Here is a 13,673-nt window from a genome sequence, read left to right as displayed (position 1 = left end):
TAAAATAATGTCTTATTGTCCTTTTGGCTTTCTGGACTCTCATCCTCTGTCTCGTCCCCTTTTTTGACCCAGGGATCCAGCCGCATTATACACGAGTGACCTTTTAAATCTACGTCCACCCTTTACCTGGTAAAGCCCGTTGACAGTTGGAGGTGGGGTGGGGAGAGTGTAGGGGTGCTCTCTCCCTCTCTCCCTCCCTCCGCCTCTCCTCCCTCGCTCCCCCCTGCACTCCTCTCTCTTCCTCCCTCCCACCTCCCTCGCTCCCGCCCTCCCTGCTGCATTTTGCATGAGCTATCTAGGTCATTAGCATTTTAGCGTATGCAAGACTTGACAAAGCTGATGAGGGGCCAGATGGGCCTCGCTCTTATGTTTTTTTTTTTTTTTTCTTCTTCTTCTTCTCTCTCTCTCTCTCTCCTCTCTCTCTCTCCTCTCTCTCTCTCTCTCTCTCTCTCTCTCTCTCTCCCTCTCTCCCTCTCTCCCTCTCTCCCTCTCTCTTCCTTCCTTTTCCCCCCTCCACCACTTGGGACCTAAGCGAGAGGACTGCAGCAGGCGAGTTCCGGAAGGCTGAATCCCCAGGTCCCGGCCCCGGACCGAGGCAGCTCGCCCTTGCGGCACGCCGGGCCCGGCTGCGCCTGCACTCAGCGATGGAGGTAAAGAGGCGGCGGCCGCGCGCCCTGCCCCGGCTGCCGCTGCCGAGCCCCTGCCGCTCTCCTTGTCCCTCGCCCTCTTCTTCCCCCTCCTTGCCCCCTTCAGTTTCCTGAGCAAAGCAGAGGGCGACATGGGTGGGTGGGTTTGCTGCGCTGGGGCGAGGTGGGGTCGATGTTGTTTTTTCATTGTCTGGAGCTGCAGGGGAGGCGAGGCGCGGGCAAAGGGGCGAGGGGAGCCGGGGTAATTAACACGGGGGAGGCACCCCTCCGTCTCCCACTTCTACCCACACCCCCATCCCTCCACCCCCTCCGCTTTGCAGGAAAAAGCCTGGATGCGAAAGGATGGGGGAGAACAAAGAGCCTTTGGAAGACGTCGCTGTTATCTCATTGTCTGTGTGATTGGGGGAGCTGCGGCGGGGAGGATGCTGTGGTCCCTTCCTCCGGCGCTCCCCACCCCCATCCCTCTCCGCGCTGTCAGTGCGCACGCACACGCGCCGCTTTTTATTTCTTTTTCCTGGTTTTCTTATTCCATCTTCTACCCACCCCCCTTCCTTTCTTTCACCTTTCCTTCCTTCCTTCCTTCCTTCCTTCCTTCCTTCCTTCCTTCCTTCCTCCTTTCCTTCCTCAGGAGAAAGGCCTCTCTCTCCGTGTTCACAGCGGACCTTGATTTAAATGTCCATACAATTAAGGCACGCGGTGAATGCCAAGAATGGGGCTGGCTGAGCACCGTGGGTCGGCAAGGGCCCGCCTAGGAAGGAGCGACCGACCGAACCAGGCGCCCTCCGCAGACCTCAGCGCAGCGGCTGCGGGCGCGAGGGGAGGGGTCTCGAGCTCCCTCCGGCTGCCTGTCCCGCACTGGAGCCCGTGGGGTGGGGAGGTGTGCAGCCTGTGGCAGACAGGGGCTTAGAGATGCAAACAGACTCAGGGAGAGAAACAGAAGCTGGTTCTGTGACAGAAGCAGATCTGTGCAGCACAGATGCGGTGTGCGTGGGGAGGGGGTCGCTTGGGAGCGCATTGCGGAGTGCTTGTGTGTGCAGATTTTTCTCTGGGCTCAGGACTCATTGTATGTGGGTCGACACTTTCCTCCGTGACTGTGTTTTTGTTCTGAGCTGAGTTTTTTGATTTGCCCTTAAAAAAAATAATAATTTGGCATCCAGAGACTGGCAGACTGCCTCAGGGCCTGGACTGCGGATATATTGTGTTCTGCTTGAGGTTTGGGGAGGAGGGCAGGCGGTTGGAAGGAAGAGGGGGAGCTGTTTGTCACCCTTTGCTGTAGAGCTGAGAGCACCTGACAAGCTTAAGGAAGTCGCTAGGCTATGTGGACAAGAAGGAGCCAGTTCCCAGCGGGTTCACAAGCTCCATCGGAGCTGAAAGCCTGGCCATGGCTCTAAGGAGCACCTCACGCCCTCCCTGTAGCTGTTATTGCAGTTTCAGGCAGAGATCCAGGAGCTGCAGAGGAAGGGAGAGGCACAATAACCTACATGGACCCAAGGGAGACATGTGTTCCTTTAAAAATGTGAACAGAAGGAAAAACAGAATGTGTGCAAGTGGGGGTCTGAGGAAAGACTGTTTTAAAAGAGGCTGTCAGGGAATGGAAAGGGTTAAGTTTTTCATCCTGAAGAACCTGCTTCCCAAATCAGGCCTTCCTCCCATCACTAGACCCTGAGCAGCAGCTGGTCCTAGAGACCCCCCTCGTACTGCGCTGCCACAATCTCATCCCATTTCCAGCTATGTATTAACCACCAAGCTGCAGCGGATGGGGCAAGACCTAAGCTCATTAATTTCCAGGTGGAGGAAATGGAGGAGGGGCAGGTCCCTGCAGTAGAGGGAGGAGCAGAGAAAGGAGGCCAAGAGCTGGATCCTTCTGCCCAGGAAGCCTGCTGCATCCCTTCCCCCGAGCATGGCAGAGGCCTGGCTTTGCAAGGCCAAGGCCATAAGGGATGTTTAGGAGATTAATTTGATTCCTGACACAGTAATCAAGGCCTAAGAGTCTCCACTGAAGCTTACTGAGGACTTCTTTCCTCTCCAAAGCCTCAGTCTAGCCTGCTAAATAAATTAGTATTCAGTGATGCCTTGGATCAGGGCCCCTCCCTGGCCTCAGTTCCCCCAAATATTTATTGAGTACCTACTATGAGCAATCCTTGTGTAATATTTACCTCTTAGGCTCTTCATTTGCCCTCCTAAGGCAGTGTTTAGAGTCAAGCAGAGGTTAAGTGTGTAGCACCCCACCTAGATACTTCCAGAACCTTCTCTGGGTCTGCAGAATGTGGCACAACCTGCTTGCCCCTGCAGAGAGAAAGCTGCAGTGCACATCTTGCAGACTGCAGGTGCTGGGCTGCCTCTGGAGACCCAGAAGGCAAACTTGGCTGCAGGACAGAAAGGGAAAACAGCTTCTCTCACCCCTGAGCCTTAACAAACCTTGTCTATTTGCCATTGCCTTCAAAATAAGTGCCTCCCCTGAAACTAGTAGCTTTCTGAGTTCTGGTGTCCCCTTCGCCCTTTCTGGACAGGTTTGGGAAGAAGAAAGCAGTCAGTTCTGGGCCTTATTGGGGTGTAAAGCCCCTTGCTCTGACCCCTCTGTTCACTGTGAAGGCTGCTGGATGCTTCCTTTAGGCATAGTTTAAGCCTCTGATTACTAAACCCCTTGCCCCACAAATGTCCACATTGAAGAGCCTCTTTTTGGTAATTGCTTCCCCGTAATTCCTTCAGAGGTTGCTGTACCCTTTGCGGATGTGCCCTCCTGTAAAATCTCCGGATGCCTTCCCACGTAATGCCCCTTTCAGATGCTTTAAGCTGAGAGCTTAAACCGCAGGTACCATGGCTGACGCCTGCTAGGTTTCTGCTGTGGATAATCTATGATGGGAGGGGCATATTTTTTACTTCATTACTTATGTACACTCTTGTTCCAGAAAGCTTTAATGTGTGTGGGAGTGTTCTGGGTCTACTAGGTCTGTGTGCAAGAGTGTGGGCATTTGCCTGTGTCCACTGGGTGGGTCTCATTACAAAATGTATGTTTATGTAGGGCTTTAATGGTCGAAAATGGCAAAGAGACCAATGGACCGCTTGGTCCTGTGTATAATTGCCAGGCTCCTTCTGTGCTCGAATAAGATGTCCAAGTGAAGGTCAGCCTTCTGTATTTGGGGCCTATTGATGCCACCAGTAATTTTACAAGAAACCTGGATATTTCTCCCCTTTGAGGGCATTTAACTCTTTAACATCGTCTCTCTTATTACCTATTTGAGCCCCTCTAGCTACAGTCTATGGCTTAAATGAAAGGGGAATTATATGGTTAAGAAAAAGTAGGACAAGGTTGAGGCAGTTTGCTGACTGAATATGTGAAGAAGGCCCTGATGGGCTCATATGCACCGCCGCCATCACAGTCCTCAACGTGATGCAAGCTTATACGATTCTTCAGGTAACTCTACCAGATACTTCCAGATTTAGAAATGTATCAAAGGAAAAATTGGTGATATTCTTCTTTCCCCTGCCAGAAACAGCCCAGATCTCCGCTTAAGCGGAAAAGAGATTGACCTTCTAACAGAGGCAAAGGTAAACTCCTGTAAGTTACTTCTGTTACCAAAGGGAGGGGGGCAGTTTTGTGAATGTTTGAGGAGTTTTGCCAGAGAGATATTTGGAGGAGGGGTGTGCCCATATGCACACATACATTTTCCCACATAACCATATCCAATGCTAGCATTTAGAGGAAGGCATTTAGCCACCAAAAGTCCATCCACCTATGCTGCTTCCACAGGGAAAACGTTTTCTCTTTCTTCCTCTTGAACTTACATAATACCCTCCTCCCATTCCAACCTTAGAATGGAGTCTTTTGGGGGCAGCTGCAAAGCATTCTCCCTAGGACAGATGGAGCCTCCCTTTCCTCATCTACTCTGTGGGTGGTTTCAGGGCCCATGAGTCAACATGAGGAGTTGTGCTGGTGGTATGTGTGTTGGAGGCTGGGCTGGCTGATTCACAGTGACGAGGATGTCAATAATAACAATAATGAGGATGATGGTACCCAATAAAGACTTTTTTCCCCAAATCCCATCTACAATTCTTTCATTGGGTGTTCTGCCAAGTCTTTCTCAATATCATTTCAGCTTTTTTAAAAGAAAATGTATTCAATAAATTGCATCACAAATGTAGACATATAAGAAAAAAGGACTTCAAACGGAATTTATGGGAGGCAATGTGTGTGGCTTTTTGCCTTATAGAGCTGTGTAGAAGGCCTGGAATGATCTTCCTGCAACAAATTTAGATGGCCTCAAAAAAAAAAAGAAAAAAGAAAAGAAAAAAAAAATCAGGCCTTATTGAGGGCAAGGAATGTTCCAGGTCAGAAATAAAAGTGTCAGCAACTCTCAATAGGTTCATCTTTTTATTTCCTATCCTTCTCCCTTTTGTCTTAAAATAGAAACGCTACCGAGACCTGAGGGACTGGGTCAGGGGCCCGGAACCCAGAAAACAAACTTCCAGAATCACTAAGAGCTTTCTCTCTCAAAATTACACTGGGAGGGTTCTTTTGAAATTCAAATCCAACCTATTTGTTGCTTAAGCACACACAAAATACTGAGACCTGGGGTCCAGGAGGCAATACTTTGGCTGCAAGTGCATATTGCAACTTCATGTGATGTTCCCAGGGCGGTTCTGCGTCGAGTTGCGGCTCCACGACTGTAGGCGCGGGCCCCATTTCGGCCCCTGCCGGCCGGGACCGCGCCCCGAGGCATTCTCATCTCTTTCTCTTGGAATGCACCAGAGACTCCTCCATGGAGCAAGGAGAAGATGAGCAGGCGCTGGTTTCCCTTTTCTTTTTTGCTTCCATTTCCCAGTCTTGATTTTTTTTTTTTTTTTTCTTTCTCTTTCTCTCCTGAATCATGCAGACCTGGAACTCCTGAGATTCGGGTCCTCCTGCAGTTCCCAAAGCTTTGGACCCATCCGAGGTGTGGGTAGACGCGGGTTAGTCTCAGGTTCTTTCTAGGACGAGCCCCAAGCCCAAGTTCTAAGTCGAGGGGGAGGCGAAGAGGTCAGGGCGCCCCCAGCTCGGGGCGACAAACGCCAGGGACTGTCCCCGGAGAGGTCATTTTTCCATTTTCCATGCACATTGATTTCACTCTAGCGCCAGATGGACACTCGACGGTCAACGTTAGAGATTATTACGGAGTCGGGGGCAGGAAGAGGGACGAATCGAGGCGAGGGTACATCCTCAGCTTCCAAGGGTGGCCGAGCCGGACCGAAGGCCTGGGCGGGAGGTCGCGTCCTCCCCTGGCCACCCGCAGCGCTCCCCAGTCGCAGGCCTGGGCCTAGACGCCGCATCCTCACGGCCGTGCAGCCGGTCAGCCTGTGCGCCCGGCGCCCGCAGTCCTGCTTCCCTCGTCCTCCTCCGGGCCTCTCTCCGATCCACTTCAGTACCTGCGGCCTTGAGGACCCCACTCTGCACCCCGGAAAGCCTCAGAACTTGCAAGAAAGAGGGGCTGGCAGGTGCAGCCTGGGAAGGGGTACAGACAAGGGGGAGGTTGGGAGAGGACCCCGCCGCGAAAGCGCTTGGGGGTTTGGAGTTTTATTTGCTGAGGCCGTCTCAGTGCATCCTCCTGAACTCCCCATTAGGACGCCCCGCCCATACCTCCAGCCTCCTCTCCCGGATAGCCCCAGTGACCCTGCCAGGGAGCGGGCATTTTCCCTGAGGACCCAGCGACGTGTCCTCGCCATCCCCAAACACCCTCCTTCCCTTCCCCCGCAGCCCTCTCCACAGAAGCCAAAACCACAACAAAAATCTTCAACCTGCAAGGAAAAAGACGCATTCCTCCTTCGGCCTTAGTCAGCGTTAGTTCCAGATCCCACGCCGGAGGGGACGGAGCCGCTAGAAGTCGGTTGGAAGGAAGGCGCAGAAGCTCTTTCTGTCTTCATGAATCTCCTTGCAAATGCAACTGCTGCTGCCATTAGGACGGGGTCTCTGTTTTCAAAAGAACTCAATTCCTTCCGTTTCCTCATCTGTTGGGTCCATCAGCGTGCAGTGAGTGATACAAGGTTCCTTTGGGTCAACAGGCCGTGCACCGAAACAACTTTGGGAGCCCTGGCCTCAAGGTCATGGGCCGGGTGGTGCCTGACTGAGGCTGTGCCACTGAGACCTTCCGACATGCAGGAAGGTGCCCTGAGCTGCACAGGGGGCTTCTGTCAGCCCCCTCCCACTCTACACAGATTGATGCGGCAATATTTATTCCCATTTAATTGAGACACTGGTTTAATTTCAGATTGCTTCGGCTTAAGGCCCAATGGGGTTTTCTGCAGCTCTTTTCCCCAGTGCCTCTACAGAAATTAATTGCTGTTAATATCCAATTTTGGCTTTATTATTCGTTAGCCAATTATGTATCCCATAGCCCAGGCCCCTTGCTGCTTTCAGTCTCTGCTGGAATCAGCTCACACTATGCCCCGCTTCTGCTTTTCTGCTTTCCCCTCTATTCAGACTCTCTCCTCCCAAGATGATTTACCGGCCAGTCAGGCATTTTGCTTGTGTCCCAGTGCTAGCTGAGCTGGGGGAGGTGTCTTTAAGACGTTTTCCCCCTTTTGAGGGAAATGTCTTCTTTGCAGTGGAAATAACTAACTTCCATTTAAAAAAGAATCTAAGCTTCTCCACTGTCTTCACTATCTCAAGGCTTGCTTTCTCTGGAGCCATTTTTGGAGAGCAGTTTTGCATCAAAAGCAAGCAAGGTGCCCCAGCCTCAGGGCTCTCCTCCCCACCTCCCTAGGAGTCCCTCTGAGACTGTGTTAAAGCCACCACATATACATAACACCATAGATTCAAACAGTGTGCTTGGAGGATGTCATTTCACATTTCAAGGAGGGAAACTTGAAAAAGCAATTTGGGAAAAGCACTATTTTCAGAGATGAGGAGGGCAGCTCTCCCCTCCTCCCCCGCAGAGGCCCTGGAAACCATTCCAGCCTTGCACTGCACAACCCTGCTCGATGGAGCTGATGCAACTGGGGGCAAGAGCCTTTAAAAAGTGTTATTTTGCCTTGGTTTTTTGTGCCTTGAGTTCAATGATAGAGAGAGGCAAACACTTCCCATCACTGATGCTCTGGAAACAGAAACATACAAGTGAGAATCCTAAGGACAGCAGAGGCCCTTCTTTGTCGGCTTCCTGTCCTTCCCCCATTTGGAAAGAATGCCTTCCATGCCTTCATGTGCCTTCACACTTAACTCTAGCAGTTCTGTAACAACCTGCGCAGTGTCGGCATCAGAACTGAGTGCAGAGAAAACAAAAAGTCCAAGCCGCTGGCTTGGACTGCGGCCCCTACAGATGAAGCCCGAGGTGGGAGGTTTTCTTCTCTGCCTGGAAATCCTATAGTCAGATTTGTCGTAGGGGGGAGGTGGGTGGTGACTGTGGTGGAGGGCTGGGACATTGTTAAGAAGGTGCCTTACACAGAATGCTCAATAAATACCACCCAAATTGGATGTAATTAAATTAGCAGCAGCTGTCCTGCTTTTCCTGTCGAAAAGCTACAATTAGGCATGAAGGCCTCTTGGGCAAAGGCTAGATAGAGTGGCATCCAGGAAAGGAGGGGGCTAACAGTGTTTTTGGTTCATCATCTATCCTCAGCCCCTGCCTAGCTTGTCCAGATGTGTGGAGTTTTCTTTTCTTTTCTTTCTTTTCTTTCCTTTTTGTTTGTTTGTTTGTTTGTTTGTTTTTGAGATGGAGTCTGGCTCTGTTGCCCAGGCTGGAATGCAGTGGCTTGATCCTGGCTCACTGCAACCTCCATCTCCCGGGTTCAAGAGATTCTTCTGCCTCAGCCTCCTGAAGAGCTGGGATTACAGGCATGCATCATCATGCCTGGCTATTTTTTTGTATTTTTAGTAGAGACAGGGTTTCACCACGTTGGCCAGGTGAATTGGTAATTTTCCAAAAATATGACCAAAGGACTGCCTATGGCCTCGAATCCCAACCTCAGGTGACCCACCCGCCCTGGCCTCCCACAGTGCGGGATTATGGGCATGAGCCACTGCACCCAGCTGAGTTTTATTTTCAAAATAGTCCAAGCATAGTAAAGAGCCCACATACTGTGCCCAGTCCCAGAGAGAATTTCTGGGAAAATAAGAGGAAAAAAAACCCTCTTTTTTAGAACCCTTCTACCGTCCTTTGAGAGCACTTTAACTTTCAAAGATCCTCATATTCAAATCTCTCTTGTCACCACTCCAATTCACATCTCAACCAAGGACTTTCCCACTGCGGTATGCCCTCTAAACAAAACTAATAACAACAACAACAACAACTATAATAATCAACTTCTATTACCTTCTCCTCTCCTTCCCCCAGCCCCTTGAATATATCTCTATTCTCAATGTTCAAGAGGTATTAGGAGAAAGACAGTGAGGTTAAACCATTTCATGCTAACATGTGAGTCACTTCAACAAGTCTTTTAACTTCCCCAAAGATATTTAACATTTTAGAAGAGGTGTTGGCTGGGCATGGTGATTCATGACTATAATCCCAGCATTTTGGGAGGTCAATAAGGGAAGATCACTTGAGCCCAGGAGTTTGAGGCCAGCCTGGGCAACGTGGCAAGACTCTATCTCTACAAAAAAATCAAAAAATTAACCGGGAGTGATGGGGCACAATCCCAGCTACAGTCCCAGCTACTCAGGAGGCTCAGTGTGGGAGGATTGCTAGAGCCGCAGAGGATGAGGCTGCAGTGAGCTGTGTTCATGCCACTGCACTCTGACCTGGGAGACAAGAGTGAGACCCTGTCTCAAAAAAAAAAAAGAAAAAAGAAAAAAAGAAGAAAGAAAGTGAGAGAAAGAAAGAGAAAGAAGAAAGAGAGAGAGAGAGAAAGGAAGAAAGAAAGAAAAAGAAAAAAGTAAAAGAAAGAAAGAAAGAAAGAAAAGAAAGAAAGAAAAAAAGAAAGAAAAGAAAAGAAAGAGGAAGGAAGGAAGGAAGGAAAGAAAGGAGGGAAGGAAGGAAAGAAAGAAGGAAGGAAGGAAGGAAGGAAGGAAGGAAGGAAGGAAGAAAGGAAGGAAAAGAGAGAGGCACTTACCTACAAAGTCTAATTGTAGGAGTTTCTTGTAAAGGCACCCAAAAGCAGTAAGGCAGAATCACATCAGCGCCTCCACTTTCTGCTTGAGGATAACATCATTGTTCCTTCCTTCCAGACACACCAGTGCTCAGCCTTCCAAACATAACGTAACAGGAAAACACATGTAAAAAACCCTAATGAATCCTCATGGCTTACTCTGTCCTCTGCCTCCTCTATTAGCACCAATTGGTAGGAGCACCCCAAGCTTTTGGCAGGGACATCTGTGATGTTGGTACCTGTGATATCAGTCTAAGTCAAGGCTACTGCATCTTTTGCAAATTTGAAGCCAGCCCTTTCAATAATCGTGAATTCTGATTTTGCTATTTCCGTGATTTTTTTTTTCTTTTTTTTAGACAGAGTCTCACCCTGTCACCCAGGCTGGAATGATGCAGTGGTGGGATCTCGGCTCACGGCAAGCTCTGCCTCCCAGGTTCAAGTAATTCTTCTGCCTCAGCCTCCCAAGTAGTTGTGATAATAGGCGCATGCCACCATGCCTGGCTAATTTTTGTATTTTTCAGTAGAGATGGGGTCTTGCCATGTTGGCCAGGCTGGTCTCGAACTCCTGACCTCAAATGATCCACCCGCCTCAACCTCCCAAAGTGCTGCGATTGCAGGCATGAGCTACTGTGCTTGGCTTCCATGAATTATATTTAACTAATTATTTGATTAAATACCAGACTATCTGACACAGTAAGCCTGCTTCACCCTGCTAACCCAAGGTAGACACAAAGTGGCTCCACACAAAGCTGGAACTTGGGACTGGGCACTTCCCTGGGCTGGGTTTTGGTCACTCTCCTATCCTCAGCCAGCTCCTTCCCCCACTTAACCAGAACTCTCTCATGTCCTTGCAGCTCCGGCTCTCCAAGCACCCTGTCCCATGTCCCATTCTCAGGGCATCTAAGCTTCCCGCAATGACAAAGCCGGCACCCAGGAGCAAGTTCTCATGGGGTGAGAAGCAGACGTGTTAGGACTTTCAGGGAGAGTGAGAGCCTTCCCAGCCTCCTGCCAGCCTCTTAGAAAACTTTGCCTTTGAAAATGTCAACTGTCTCTCCCTTCTTTCCAGCCTTCTACTCCTACCTCAGCATCTTGCCGCCTTCATGTGGACAGTAAATCAACAGCAACAGCATAGCCTGAGGGTTGGTAGCCTTGCCTTTTCCTTCCTTCCTTCCTTCCTTCCTTCCTCCTTCCTTCCTTCCTTCCTTTCTTTCTTTCTTTCTTTCTTTCTTTCTTTCTTTCTTTCTTTCTTCTTTCTCACTCTCTCTCTCTTTCTTTCTTTCTTTCTTTTTCTTTTTGATGGAGTCTCGCTCTGTCACCCAGGCTAGAGTGCAGTGGTGTGATCTTGGTTCACTGCAACCTCTGCCTCCCAGATTCAAGCAATTCTCCTGCCTCAGCCTCCTGAGTAGCTGGAATTATAGGCATGCACCACCATGCTTGGCTAATTTTTGTATTTTTAGTAGAGATGGGGTTTCACCATGTTGGCCAGGCTGGTCTCGAACCCCTGACCTCAGGTGATCTGCCCAACTCAGCCTTCCAAAGTGCTGAGATTACAGGCATGAGACACTAAACCTGTCCTATCTGATTCCCGAATCACTCCTTGCACTATTGACCAAAACCTATCCAAGACAGCATGTGGAGGCAGCTGGGAAAAGGATTTAATGTGATCCCAGGGCCTCTCAGAAGCCTGGACAGACTTGGTGCCTTCCTTTTTATCTTTTTGAGGCTTCCAGTACATTCAGAAGTGCCAAATCAGAGCTATAAAAATTGCTGTATGTATAGCATCTTCCAAAAATATTACCAAAGGGATTGCCTATGAGAGCCTTTGAGACCGTGTGATTCCATGAAAAGGCCCTGTATGTTAAGGCCTCAGCCCCTAGAGAAAGCGAAGCCCGCTATGACCGCCAGCTCTGATATCATATTACCTCTGCTTGGTCCACGGCGCTACCACCAGGCTGTGTAACTGTGCGTAGGTTGTTAAACCTCTCTGAGCATCCTCTGTAATAAGGTGATACTAATGATGGTATCTACCTCAAAGGGTTGTCAGGAGGAAATGAGATAATGCACGTTAAAATATTCAGCACATCACGTAGCACTGTTCAAAAGAAATATAACGCAAGCCATATGTGGTGTTTAAAATTTTCTAGTAGCCACACGTTTAAAAGTAAAAAAGAAACGTGACATTAATTTTAATCATATATTTTATTTAACCCAATACGTATAACCAAAAATGGCATGATGGTGCACACCTGTGGTCCCAGCAACTCAGGAGGCTGAGGGGGAAGGATCACTTGAGCCCTGAGCCCAGGAGTTTGAAATTGCAGTGAGCTATGATCACACCCTTGCACTCCAGCCTGGGTGACAGAGCAAGACCCCGCCTCAAAAACTATATACATATTAATGAGAAATTTAACATTCTTTTATTCATACTAAAACTTCAAAATCTGGTGTGTGTTTTATACTTCCAATGTGTCTCAATTCAGATGCTAAATTTTAACCAGAAATACTTGCTTCTTGGGCAGGCGCGGTGGCTCAAGCCTGTAATCCCAGCATTTTGGGAGGCCAAGATGAGCGGAACGAGGTCAGGAGATTGGGACCATCCTGGCTAACATGGTGAAACCCCGTCTCTACTAAAGATACAAAAAAAAATTAGCTGGGCTTGGTGGCGGGCGACTGCAGTCTCAGCTACTCGGGAGGCTTATATAACTATATCTATATCTATATATATATATTTGAGACAGAGCCTCACTCTGTCACCCAGGTTAAAGTGCAGTGGCGTGATCTTGGCTCACTGCAACCTTCATCTCCCGGGTTCAAGCTATTCTCCTGCCTCAGTCTCCCAAGTAGCTGGAATTACAGGCATACGCCACTACAGCCAACTAATTTTTGTATTTTTAGTAGCCATGAGGTTTCGCCATATTGGCCAGGCTGGTCTCGAACTCCTGACCTCAGGTGATCCACCCACCTCAGTCTCCCAAAGTGATGGGATTACAGGCATGAGCCACCACGCCCAGCCCTGAGCACATTTCAGGTACTCAATAGCCACATGGTTAGTATCTACCACACAGTGCAGGTGGAAAATACTGTTTGGTACATAGTAAGTGCTCAGTAAATGCTCACTGCCATTACCCTCAGGGCCCCATCCCTCCTAGGCACAAGGAGCAGCTCCTTCTTTTTCTTCAGACCCCAAATCTGAGGCCAGGCCTGTTATTTGTTCTATGCATGGCCTATGAAATGCATGAGCCCAGGCTCAGCATGTCCGGGGCCTCTTTGGAATATGTCTTAGTCCAGTCTGGGTGCTATAACAAAAGACCACAAACTGGGTGGCTTATAAACAACAGAGGGCTAGTCATGGTGCCTCATACTTGTAATCCCAGGACTTTGGGAAGCTGATGTGGGAGGATCATTTTATCCTGGTAGTCTGAGACCAGCCTGGGCAACATGGAGGCACCCTGTCTCTACAAAAAAAAAATAATAATAAATAAAAAAATTAGCCAGGTGTGGTGGTGCATGCCTGTGATCCCGGTTACTGGGGAGGCTGAGGCAGGATTGCTTAAACCCAGGAGGTCGAGGCTGTAGTGAGCCATGATTGTGCCACTGCACTTTAACCTGGGCAACAGAGTAAGACCCTGTCTCAAAAATAAAATAAAATAACAAATAAATTTCTCACAATTCTGGAAGCTGGGAAGTCAAGATGAAGGCGCCAGGAGATCTGGTGTCTGATAGGGTCCACTCCCTTGTTCATAGATAGTGCCTTCTCACTGACCTCACATGGCAGAAGGGGCAAAAGAGTTCTGTCAGGCTATCATAAGGGCACTAGTCCTATTCATGAGGGCTCCACCTTCACAACTTCATCACCCCTCAAAAGGCTCCGGCTCCTAACACCATCACCTCAAGGGGTTAGGATTTCAACATTTGAATGCTGGGAGGACACAAACATTCAGACCATAGCAGGGAACAATTTTATTTATG

The 13,673-nt window shown here is 49.2% G+C and overlaps 1 long non-coding RNA gene across 1 annotated transcript; it reads left to right on the top strand.

The window, feature by feature from the left end:
• The first annotated feature begins 317 nt into the window (after positions 1–317).
• LOC117063143 lies at positions 318–7,137 on the top strand. Its single transcript, XR_004428763.1, has 3 exons — positions 318–650; positions 968–6,119; positions 6,379–7,137. It is a non-coding gene; the product is annotated as an uncharacterized LOC117063143 (long non-coding RNA).
• Positions 7,138–13,673: the final 6,536 nt, after the last annotated feature.

Source organism: Trachypithecus francoisi, unplaced genomic scaffold (assembly GCF_009764315.1).
Source record: "Trachypithecus francoisi isolate TF-2019V2 unplaced genomic scaffold, Tfra_2.0 Contig01554, whole genome shotgun sequence".
Lineage (NCBI taxonomy): Eukaryota > Metazoa > Chordata > Mammalia > Primates > Cercopithecidae > Trachypithecus > Trachypithecus francoisi.
The sequence above is the reverse complement of the archived record's forward strand: the minus strand, read 5'-3'. Positions and strand labels throughout refer to the sequence as shown.